General features: G+C 43.0%; 1 protein-coding gene across 1 annotated transcript in view; it reads right to left on the bottom strand.

Moving 5' to 3' along the window:
* ASIP (agouti signaling protein) overlaps window positions 1-1,720 on the bottom strand; it is a 56,582-nt gene extending 54,862 nt beyond the window's left edge. Inside the window, exons 1-2 of the mRNA XM_078057102.1 lie at window positions 1,505-1,720; window positions 95-183 (exon numbers count right to left, since the gene is read on the bottom strand). The gene's annotated coding sequence lies outside the window, so the exon portion shown is untranslated. The remainder of the gene's footprint in view (window positions 1-94; window positions 184-1,504) is intronic.
* Between the last annotated feature and the right edge of the window lie 9,352 nt (window positions 1,721-11,072).

The raw sequence follows: 11,072 nt of genomic DNA, 5'->3' as shown, positions 1-11,072 counted from the left end.
TGAGTCCACAGATATACTAAGCATAGATATCGTACTATACCAAAACACCCGTTGAGAAAGAGAAAGAGATTTCTTCTTCCCACACTGGGCTTACCTCTCACTATACAGGGCCCTGTCCCAGGGAGTCGTCAGTAGCAGCTCTCTGTGGTCAATAACAGATAATTCCAGATCAAAAGAAGGGTTCTGAAATCAAGATGTTGTTTTTAGATCAATGACTCTCCAAGTGAATCCAGGGATCTCTGGTGGGTCTGCAAAGATTCTTCCAATCGTTTTGTGGGCTGGGTCAAAATGCAAGGCGTAGAAGTGTGCTGGATGTTTTTTTTCTTTTTTCCCTTTGAAACATAATTTCCACTGTGGATTTCAATCAAAACTTAAAAGCACCAAAACAAGCATGTTTAAAGGGAGCTACAAATAATTGACAGGATTTCAGCAAAAACACCTCAAAAATGTTTTCTTTTGTTTGTTTGCTGGCTTATTTATTTAAGCTACTAAATGGGTAAGACTCTTTTGTCCTGCTCAAGTAGTCTAAGGACTAAAGCTCTTTTAAGACTCACCAGTCCAGATAAAAAGGTGAACCTTGCAAAGCACATCTTTTCCAGGGGAGGAAAGTCAGGTCCTTTCGTCCCTGTTTCCCATTTCCCAGTGTCATTTACTTCCTGGTCCTCTCTCAGCACTGCTTTTTAGTTCAATGCCCACATCCCTGAAGTCAGAAGCAGCCACTGCCAGGAAGAACCTTTTTCTGCGGCCACAGTTGTCTTTACTCAGGTCTCTCTTCCAGGGAGCAGGAGCTCAGGTGTGGGGTGAAAAGGATGTCAACTGAGGCTGTAGCTTAAGATGATCTGTATTTCCTCATCTTAGCCCCACAGCAAAAGTTAACCCCAATAGAGCCTGGACTGCTGGAGAGGACTTTTTGAGTTACCTAATGACCCAGTTATTAGCCATAAAGCATGACAAAGCTACCATGCCATGAGATAAAATTTAGTACTTATGGATAGGTCTGCCTTTCCTTCTCTAACAGAGCAACGCACACATTCAGCTATTTGTTGGACCAATTTGCACAGCCATAATTTCTTAGAAGGATTTCAAAACAGGCTGACTACCCCATAGGTAAATGGTGTGGAAGCTGTAAATTGGAATGGACTTGGAGACCTCTAATTGGATTTTGCTGAAGTATGTGCAATATTATTTACCTATCTGGATAATTCCTTCATGTGTACAAAGTGCTCTCTGATAATTCAGATGCCACCCTGAATTACCTAGATTCTGTTAGCCCTCTTAATCCTTTGGTGCAGACCCACCCAAGAATAAAGGAAATGATGTTCTTCCCACCATGCTTGATAAGGTGAAAACAACTTGTTCACTCTTTCAGTGTGATTGGGAAAAAAAGAAAGAAAGAAAGAAAGAAAGAAAGAAAGAAAGAAAGAAAGAAAGAAAGAAAGAAAGAAAGAAAGAAAAAGAAAAAGGAGAAAAACAATCCCAACATCTGATGGAATTTATTACATACCTCTCTGGGACCCCCTGGCTCTTGAATGTTTCGGCTAATGACTCTCTCTTCCAAAGTCGCAGAGGCTCAATGACTCAGCCTGCCAGAGAATGATACTGTGCTGCCAGTTACTACAAGTTTATTTAAATAGGTTGTCAAGATGCTGTAGCTGTGACCAAATCCCTGGCAGGGGGAGGTGGGGCAGCACATGCCATGTGAGCATGCTCACATATTTCTGTATGGATATCCAGTGGGAGGAGTATTTGCCACTTCTGGAGAACTGGACGTTCTCTACTATATAGTGTGATGTCCCAGCCCTAGAATATGACTCATGCAGGTAAAGGCCACAAACATGTTCATGTCTTGAGCAGTAGATCTATGTTTGATTCCAGTTATGGCTAATGTTTCTGGATTTCTAGGGTAAAGCAGAAAGAGGACCAAAATGTTAGAAGACCTGGTTTCAGTTCTGCCACTTACAAGCCTTGGGATTTTAAGCTAATTTATCTGCTTTCTCTGAGCTTCTGCTTCTTTATCAGTAATGTGGGTAAATATCCTCAGTGGAGGTACTGGGGAATGAATTGAGATAATGGTATGTAACGTGATGGTGGGGCTCAATGCACATGAACAGCATATGAACCTGGGGGAGTACATTATGGCAAAGGAGAACTCTGCCTTGAAAAAGGAGGCCCCACAGTTATAATGGGAACCAAGGAAGGAGTCCAATGACTGCCAAATACTCCTGTCTTTTAATGCAACTTTTCGGAGGATATTTGCTCCTAAGGCAGAATGGAAAAGGTACTAAACAGGAAGTTAGGAAACTGGTGTTCTAGTCCTGATTCTGGTAACAGAGCTAGATAAATTTGGGCAAGTCATTTAGTCTCTTTGCGTCTGTTTCCTCACCTATATAATTGTGATATTCATACTTTCCTTTTCCAAAGCATAGTATAATTGTGAAGCTTAAATAAGATGGGGTCTATACAAGAAAATATAAAACATATAAAAATAAAAATACAACTTGTATTAGTCAAAAACTTCAAAAGAATCCCGTCAACCCAGCAGTGTCTAATATGCTGTGGCAAGCTTGTCTGAAACTTAATTTAATCCTATTTTTGTGGCTGACCAGAATATAACTGGCAATGCCTTCACTGAACTCACCCAAATAGCCAGTCCCTTGGGTTCTGAGTGTAGTCCTTGAAGGGCAATGAGAAATTATACTAGGAGATGAACAAAGACTTGGCTGCAGCTTTTCTAAGTCTCCCGTGCGTGCATGTTTGAAGTTGTTTTTTTTTTTTTTTTAAGATTTTTTATTTATTTATTTGAGAAAGAGAGAATGAGAGACAGAGAGCACGAGCAGGAAGAGGGTCAGAGGGAGAAGCAGACCCCCCGCTGAGCAGGGCGCCCGATGTGGGACTCGATCCTGGGACTCCAGGATCATGACCTGAGCTGAAGGCAGTCGCTTAACCAACTGAGCCACCCAGGCGCCCGCATATTTGAAGTTTTTAAGCCATGTCTCTGACGGCTAGTATTGAGGGGCATGTTTGGAGCCTAATGGCTTCAGGAGATGTTCTCTGCTCTGACCTTAAAATATAGTGGAGCAAGGGCGCCTGGGTGGCTCAGTCGTTAAGCGTCTGCCTTCCGCTCAGGTCATGATCCCAGGGTCCTGGGATCGAGCCCCGCATTGAGCCCCGCATCGGGCTCCCTGCTCGGCAGGAAGCCTGCTTCTCCCTCCCCCACTCCCTCCTGCTTGTGTTCCCTCTCTCGCTCTGTCTCTCTCTGTCAAATAAATAAATAAAATCTTTAAAAAATATGTATATAGTGGAGCAAGTCAGGAGATTTGGCAGGCAGGGAAGGGATCAACCTTGCAACTTTGAGAAGCTTAAGACAAAGTCCTACCCTCAAATCACTCATCACCCAGAACCTTGTAAACACTGACTTTCAACAGCAACCCAGAAGGAGAATGGTCCTGTTTATCAGATTTTTTGTTTCCCTTCCCATCCAAGAAAATATTTATAGAAGAAAGTTAGGAAAACCCAATGTTTGTCTTATTTTTTGCTTCTGCTTTTTCTTCCATGACCCAGCATATTGCAGATCTGCCCTGGGTGAAGAGATTATGGGAGAGGCTTATGGAGCAGGCTATCAATTCTAAGGCACTGAAGGTCTATCCCTTTCTTGTATCAAAGGGCTGCCTGGAATGTTCCTCTCATTTATAGGTCAGCCTGGGCGCTAAAGCAAAGGCATCTGCCCCAAACTCTTCTGCATGCACATGGGGACATGTGGACATAGATCTTTGCCCACAAATGCTGCTTTTTGCATGGAGTCACTGAAGCTGTGTGTTGGGTGGGGAGCAGGGAGGTAGTGGGTGGACAGTGAGAATTAGGATTCAACCTTTCCTCAGGTGCCCTGGTCTTGGTCTGCAAAGGAAAAGACACTGCTAGCTACCCCAGTTCCAAGCATGCAGCATCTCCTCCCCAGTTTGTCCATAAATAATTCCTGCTCACATATCAGGAAGGATAGGAACCCACTGGAACCAACACAGCCCTCACATTTAAAGTCCTAAGCAGATCCAAATCCAGGCTCGCCACACTGGGTCCATGTAGTCCACCCTTGTAGAAGGGGTTATTAGCATGAATTTCTTTTTAATACTTGCGGATTCTCCTTCAGGAGCAGCTTGGAAAAATCTAAGACCCCCTCTTAGACAACCTGAATCTATTTAGATACATGGTAAGCAAGCTGCTTCTTAAATATTTTTAAGATGTGGGATATGTCCGTTCATCAGAGACAAGAGCAAATAGGGACAGTTTCCATTTGGGGGGCATCTGGTCCGGAGGCTTTTAGGGAATCCTGATGTTCTAGGCAGTAGTAGTCCCAATCTTCTATCCTTTATTATTTGAACTTCCACCAGTCTGGGCCTGAGGAGAGTCCGAGTGGGCCAGAAGTTCAAGGACAGGAGGCCCCTTGGCAGGAGGGCTATACTTTTGAGTTCAGGGCTGCTGGGATTAGGGTAGGTGCCTCCCCTTTACCCAAAATCTTGTCCCCTGGCTGGGCCCCCTTCCTCTAGTTTTTCAAGCCCCGTGATCTTTACGGCAAAGCAAACCATATGGTTTTGATTCTGGCTTCTGACTTACTAAGAGCATTTCATGTCTCTCTGGTGGCAGGAAGCCCTCTGGCCTCTTTAAGTAGCTGCTCAGGCATTTAAGAGAGGATGCCAGTTCTTTTGGACTCTCTCACCAGCTGGGCATAAAAGCCCAATGGAGGGTGACATGCAGTGTGGAGGAGGGGTGCCCAGAATGGCTGTAGGGGTGGGGAGACATTCCTGGGATTCAAAGAGGTGGACTCCAATTTAGCCACCTTTGGGTGTCTGTCTAGGGAACTGACTTTCCCCCCAGATTTCCATCTGAGTCTTCTGATGAGATGACCCTCCCTAGAGATGTGAGAGCAGGACCTAGTCCTTCTGGAAAAGATAGGGAAGTATTGTCTGACATAAGGGACCACACAAAGATTCTAATCCCACAAATTGGTGCTTCAGTTAGCAAAACAGCTGCAGTCAGATTAACTTCGGATGAGCTTCCGTGGGGGTCAGTGGAAGAAAATTCTGTGATTTGAGTGGTAAGGAAGGTGAAGGTTAGGGGAAGTTAATCACTTCTCAGAAGTGATCAAAGATACTCTTTTTATTTTTTTTTAAGATTTTATTTATTTGAGAGAGAGAGAATGAGAGACAGAGAGCATGAGAGGGAGGAGGGTCAGAGGGAGAAGCAGACTCCCCGCCGAGCGGGGAGCCCGATGCGGGACTCGATCCAGGGACTCCAGGATCATGACCTGAGCCGAAGGCAGTCGCCTAACCAACTGAGCCACCCAGGCGCCCGATCAAAGATACTCTTATGTGAAAGGGGTGAGGGGATGGTGACAGGCTAAGAAAAACCCAGAAGTAACATTTTGTTTATTTATATAATGTTTTATAGTTATTAGTCTTTTGGTCTTGTTTCTGGACCTGTGCATTTGCTGACCTTTCCACTTGGAATGCTTTTTAAAGCCGATCCCCATAGAGTTATCTCCTTTTTTTTTTTTTTTTTTGATTTAGCAAAGACTTCAAGCATCTCCTATATTTTGTTAGTTATCTCCTTCTTGTCCTCCAGATTTCAATGTCTCCTCCTCAGAGAGGGCTTACCTAACCAACCTCTCTCAGGTGATCCCTACTTCACTCCCTATCATATCAATTATTTCCTTCCTAAAACTCATCATTATTTGATATTACAGACATACCCCATTTTATTGTGCTTCACTTTGTTGTGCTTTGCAGATATTACATTTTTTACAAGTTGAAGATTTGTGGCAACCCTGCATTGAGCAAGTTTATTGGTGCCATTTTTCCAACAGCATTTGCTTACTTTGTGACTCTGTGTCACATTTTTGGTAATTCTCACAATATTTCAAACTTTTTCATTATTATTATATTTGTTATGGTGATCTGTGTTCAGTGATCTTTGCTGTTGTAATTGTTTTGAGGTGCCACCAACCGTGCTCATACAAGATGGCAAGCTTAATTGGTAAATGTGTGTGTTCTGACTGTTCCACCAACAGGCTGTTCCCTCATCTCTTTTCCTCTCCTCAGGCCTCCCTATTCTGTGAGATACAACAATATGGAAATTGGGCCAATTAATAACCCTACAGTGGCCTCTAAGTGCTCAAGTGGAGGGAAGGATCGCATGTGTCTCACTTGAAATCAAAAGCTAGAAATGATTTAGCTTAGTGAGAAAGGCACATCAAAAGCTGAGATAGGGGGTGCCTGGGTGGCTCAGTCAGTTAAGCGTCTGCCTTAGGCTCAGGTCATGACCTTGGGGTCCTGGGATCGAGCCAGCTTCTGGCTCTCAGCTCAGCGGTGAGTCTGCTTCTCCCTCTCCCTCTCCCTCTGTGATCTCTCTTGCTTTAACTCTCTCTCAAATAAATAAATAAAATCTTAAAAAAAAAAAAAAACCTGAGATAGGCCAAAAGCTAGATCTCTTGCATCAAACAGTTAGCCAAGTTGTGAGTACAAAGGAAAAGTTCTTGAAGGAAATTAAAAGTGCTATTTCAGTGAACACACAAATGATACAAAAGCAAAGCAGCCTTATTGTTGATATGGAGACCATTTTAGTGGTCTGGATAGAAGATCAAACCAACTACAACATTCCCTTAAGCCAAAATCTAATCCACAGCAAGGCTCTAACACTCTTCAATTCTCTGAAGGCTGAGAAAGGTGAGGAAGCTGCAGAAGAAAAGTTCAAAGCAAGTAGTGGTTTGTTCAAAAGGTTTAAGGAAAACAGGTGTCTTCATAATATGAAAGTGCAGGGTGAAGCAGTGAGTGATGATGTAGAAGCTGAAGGAAGTTATCCACAAGATCTGGCTAAGATAATTCATGAAGGTGGCTACAGTAAACAACACATTTTAGATGAAATGGCCTTATATTGGAAGAAGATGCCATCTAGGATTTTCATAGTAGAGAGAAGAAGTTAATGCCTGGCTTCAAAGCTTCAAAGGACAGGCTGACTTTTGTGCTAGAGGCTGCAGCTGGTGACTTTAAATTGAAGCCAGTGCTCACTGACCATTCTAAAAATCCTGGGGCCCTTAAGAATTATGCTAAATTGGTATACCTGGGTGGCTCAGTCAGTTAAGCATCTGCCTTCAGCTCAGGTCATGATCCCAGGGTCCTGGGATCGAGTCCCGCTGAGCAGGGAGCATGCTTCTCCCTCTGCCTGCTGCTCTGCCTACTTGTGCTCTCTCTCTCTCTCTGTGTGTCAAGTAAATAAAATAAAATCTTAAAAAAAACCCAATTATGCTAAATTTACTCTGTGCTCTATGAATGGAACAACAAACCTGGATGACAGCACATCTATTTACAAGATTTATTGAATATTTATTTTATTTTTTTAAGATTTACTTATTTATTTATTTGTCAGAGAGAGCGAGAGAGCACAAGCAGGGGGAGCAGCAGGGAGAGGGAGAAGTAGGCTCCCTGCTGAGCAAGGCGCCTGATGCGGGACTCGATCCCAGGACCCTAGGATCATGACCTGAGCTGAAGGCAGACGCTTAACCAAGTGAGCCACCCAGGCATCCCAATTTATTGAATATTTAAAGCCCACCATTGAGACCTACTGCTCAGAAAAAAGATTTCTTTCAAAATACTATTGCTCATTGACAAGGCACCTACCTGATCACCCAGGAGCTCTGATGGAGATATACAAGATTAATGTTGTTTTCATGCCTGCTAACACAGCATCCTTCTGCAGCCCATGGATCAAGGAGTAATTTTGACTTTCAAGTCTTATTATTTAAAAAATACATTTCATAAGACTGTAACTGCTATAGATAGTGATTCCTCTGCTCTGATAGATCTGGGCAAATTAGTAACCTTCTGGAAAGGATTAACCATTTTAGATGCCATTAGGAACATTTGTGATTCATGGGAAGAGGTCACAATATCAACATTAACAGGGCTTTGAAAGAAGTTGGCTCCAACCCTCAGGGTTTGAGGGGTTCAAGACTTCAGTGGAGGAAGTAACTGCAGATGTGGTGGAAATAGAAAAAGAATAAGAAGTGGAGCTGAAGGGGGCGCCTGGGTGGCTCAGTTGTTAAGCGTCTGCCTTCGGCTCAGGTCATGATCCCAGTGTGGGATCGAGCCCCGCATCGGGCTCCCTGCTCTGCGGGAAGCCTGCTTCTCCCTCTCCCACTCCCCCTGCTTGTGTCCCCTCTCTTACTATGTCTCTCTCTGTCAAATAAATAAAATCTTTAAAAAAAAAAAAAAAAAAAAGAAGTGGAGCTGAAGGTGTGACTGAATTGCTGCAATCCTGTGATAAAACTTACATGGATGAGGAGTTGCTTCTTACAGATGAGTAAAGAAAGAGGTTACTTGAGATGGAAACTACTCCTGGTGAAGATGATCTGAAGATTGTTGAAATGACAACAAAGAACTTAGAATATCACATGAACTTGGTTGATAAAGCAGTGGCAGGGTTTGAGAGGATTGACTCCGATTTTGAAAGAAGTTCTACTGTGAGTAAAATGCTATCAAAAAGCACTGCATGCTACAGAGAAATTGTGAAAGGAAGAATCAATTATTTTGGCAAACTTCATTGTTGTCTTATTTTAAGAAATGGCCACAATCACCCCAACCTTCAGGAACCACCACCCTGATCAGTTAGCAGCCATCAACATCAAGGCAAGACCCTCCACCAGCAAAAAGATCAGGACTAACCGAAAGCTCACATGATGGTTAGCATTCTTTTAGCAACAAAATGTCTTTTAATTACTGTATGTACATGTTTTTTTAGATATAACACACACTTAATAGACTACAGTATAGTTATGTTACACTATGGTTGAAACCAAAAAATTCATTTGACTTACTCTGAGATACTCATTTATCATGGTAGACTGGAACCAAACCTTCAATATCCCCATGGTATGCCTGTATCTTGTTTGTTTACTTGTTTTGGTTTGAGTTATACAACCATAATGTAAGCTCCATGAAAATATCCCATCTATCTTGTTCACTGCTGCATCTTCAGTGCCTAGAATAGTGCCTGCAGAGCAGCGGATCTTTAATCAATATGTGCCGAACAATAATATATGAATAAATGAGTGGAGTGTAAGGACGGGGAGAGCTAGCCAAGGAAAGCTAAGTAGAATTGGAATGGTATGCATATGGCTAGAAAGAACAGAAATGATCAGGAGAGGAAATTGGGACCAGTAACCAATCTTCTGAGAAGGGGAAATAGAAAGTGAAAATAAAAGAAAAACCATATTTTGTCTGATACCTTCCAGCTTTCATCATAGTCAACAAACCTTTGGTAAGTACTTCCTGTGTACTAAGAGCTACGGATACAAAGGTGAATGAACTAATAGGTTGAAGAGGAGGGGGAGAGGCTCTTCTTTGAATTTTCAAGCCATTTCCTTGAATTCACCACCTGATACGGAGACACAGAAGAAACAGCTACATGAAAATGGGGCAGAGTTTATCAGGAGTGTTATGGAATTCAGTAAGGGGAACATTCAGGGGAAACTACAGAGGAGATGGCATATGATTTGGGCCTTGAAGATAAGTAAAGAATTCATCAGGCAGAAAGAAAAAGGGTATTCCAGACAAGGAAACAGCACGAGCAAAGGTGTGGAGGTGTGAAAGTACTTGTTATGCCTGGAAAACAGCAGGCAGACCAAATTGTTCCCTGAGATGAGAACAGAGTGTACATGGTAAAATGGCTAGAGATAAGGCTAGAAACATGGATGAAATGGTGAAGGGCTGGTCTTATTATGGGCCATGCTAAAGAATATGGATTTAGTCATATCAGAACAACCCAGATTCTGTAGTGATCTTACGTGACCCCTGATGAGTGGTGGTGTGTTAGCAAGTTCTCTCCATCTATGACAAAAATTAATCAAAGGATTCTTGGCTTGATGCCCAGAGGTCTCAATGTACCTCACCGGTGTAGCCTCAATACAGTCCAGCTGAGGGCCTGGGAGAAGTGCTAGGGCAGGATATTGGGCCCCCAACTCTGACCAAAGGTCAGGGTGATATGGTTTTGTCCCACCAAGGGTCTCACACACAGCTAGGCCCAGGCTACTCCCCACCTCCCTCGAACTATAAGGGCTCCAGGTAGCTAAGGCAGGGGTAGCTGTCAATGGACAGACTAGGGTGAGATAAGCAAGACATGCATCAAAGGTATAAGATTTAAGGGGATGTTGGGGTGCCTGGCTGGCTCAGTTGGTGGAACACGTGACTTTTGATCTCAGGGTTATGAGCTTGAGCCCCACATTGGGTGTAGAGATTACTTAAAAATAAAAAAATCTTTAAAATTTAAGGGGGTGCCAAAAATCTTAGTAATCAAAATAATAATATTTAAATGAATTATTAAGATAAAAATTTATGCAAAAGAAATCAATGATCAGGGAGGCTCTCTTCTATTATTCCATTATCCAGCTCATTATTCAAGGTTTAGATGTGATCTTGGGGTAATTCTTTCATGGGTTCTTCAAACTCTTTCCTCAGATCAGGAAATGAGAAGGCCTAAACCAGACCACCTCCCAGGAATTGGAACCTAGTAGTACCAGCGCGGCCCTCCCCAGTTAATCCGGGACATAGCAGAAGATGGCAGAGCCATTTGCTGCTTACTTCCAACCTGAAACACTCCTCAGTGGCTGGTATGGTATCAGTATGGATCTCCACCACCAGTTTGGCCTACTACCTCTTCCTGGAGATGCCCCACACTCTGGCAACAAGGTATGAGATAGGCTGTTTTTCAGTGTTTGACGGGCTAACCTGCTTGAGGAATTAATGGTCTTATTTTCTGTGATATCAGCCAATTTTTTCTTTGTGAAAGAATGAATCATTCCTACCTTTCTCTACACTTCCCACCCCAAAAGAGTGACCAGGGCCTTTTGTTCTGGAGATCAGGACTTTTCTCACCTCCAGAAAACAAACAAACAAACAAACAAATTCAACAGGCTTTTGTTTTTGAAATCAGCCTAGAGTCTCAGAGGTGACAAAGCTGTTTTTACTGAGAGAAGGAGGTGCTTTTAGGATTAGAGGAGGGCAGAGGAGAGAGAATCTCGGGAGCTT

The sequence above is a fragment of the Halichoerus grypus genome, chromosome 10, assembly GCF_964656455.1.
Source record: "Halichoerus grypus chromosome 10, mHalGry1.hap1.1, whole genome shotgun sequence".
Lineage (NCBI taxonomy): Eukaryota > Metazoa > Chordata > Mammalia > Carnivora > Phocidae > Halichoerus > Halichoerus grypus.
This window is presented reverse-complemented; position numbering and strand designations above follow the sequence as displayed.